Below are 1,599 nucleotides of genomic sequence, written 5' to 3'. Positions count from 1 at the left end.
CTTTGGTTGTAGTAGGCTCTTCAGTAGCCCGTACGTCCTAGGTCCTATCACAGTAATAAAGACTGCTTTCTGAGATTCTGCTGCTGTAATCTTGTTAGCCTTGAAGTAGAAGTCAAGTCTCTCGGAGTAAGAAGTCCAAGATTCCTTGGAACCATCGAATGCCGACATCTTGCCGTGCGTAGCCATAGTGTAAGTAGTGAGAAGTAGGAAGAAACAGCAAAGTAGTCCAGTTACCCTCGTCGCCAGTGTAGTGACCGAATGGAGAGAGCTTGACCTTCGTATTTTGTAAATATTGATTATTGTAAAAAGGCTAAAATCTCTTCTGACAAAAATGAAAAGAGCATACACTTATATACAAACAGTATTACATCATATTACATCACAATGACAAAACATTACACAACAATCAGAATCAGTATACATGAACTAATAAGCATAGTAAATCATAAGCATCAGCTAGAAGGGAAAGAAATAACATCATACAGCAATGCAATAATAATAATAATTAATAATAGTAATAATAATAATTGTAATAACAATAGTAGTAATAATAATCATAATAACAATAATAATAATACTAGAAATAACTGTAATCTCAATGCCTTAGACAATAATAATAGGAATCAATACCAAAATAATATATCAATATATAACAATACCAATGACATGTTTACTGGCAGCTATACTCCAATTATCTATGAGAAAATGAGAGAAGGAAAAAACAGAAAGGAAAGAGTGGGAATAATTACGCAAAATATTTGGGTGCATGACAAAAAATGTATGTGAGACAAAATATGCAGTACTCAATCATGTGTACAGTATCTTGACTTGAGCTATCAAACCAATCAGCCAGAAATTAAAAGAGATTGAATGAGAGGTGTAGAAGGTACAAAGGAGAGAACCAGTAATACTTACAAATACGTATTGAGCAATTAATTCCTTGATAGCTAGTACCAGTACAATCACAGGTGTAATTAGAAGGAGCTGAAGCAAGTGTACAACTACCTCCATTCTGACAAGGACTCAGTTCACATATATTTGATAGTGAACAAGCACAGGTAGTAATGTTTATTGTATAACCAGCTTCACAGCTATTGTTGCAAACTATAGTGGGGGAACAATAATGGTATAGCACTGCACTTTAATTGATGATTTTATTGTGCACATATGCATTGCAATTAATGTGTGGCTTTGCACTTACTATAAATGAAGCTAGTAGAAGCAGATGTATAAAAGTTAGTGAAGCATTATGTGGTACACTGGTCAGTTGGAGAGAAATAAGAACAGCAATTGGTCTGTGACCCAACACTGACATCTTTTGAGACCAGTATTACAACTACTGTCACAGGCTATGGAGAAGGAAAAGAAGTCAACTATAATTATATAAGATAAAAGAAATAAAAAGGAAATACACAAAAACACAAACATTATAAACAAAATGACTGTGTGCCAAGAAATTGCTTGGTTTTCCAAAATCTGAATGCATGAGCAGGATGTGTGATGGTTATACACAATATCAAAATACTGTTCATAATCACATATTTATTCCATGGCCTATGGGTTTTTGTCCAGTAGAGATGAGCAATCTGCTTAAGTGCA

This window comes from Amphimedon queenslandica, unplaced genomic scaffold (assembly GCF_000090795.2).
Source record: "Amphimedon queenslandica unplaced genomic scaffold, v1.1 AMPQUscaffold_13521, whole genome shotgun sequence".
NCBI classification, from domain to species: Eukaryota; Metazoa; Porifera; class Demospongiae; order Haplosclerida; family Niphatidae; genus Amphimedon; species Amphimedon queenslandica.
The sequence above is the reverse complement of the archived record's forward strand: the minus strand, read 5'-3'. Positions refer to the sequence as shown.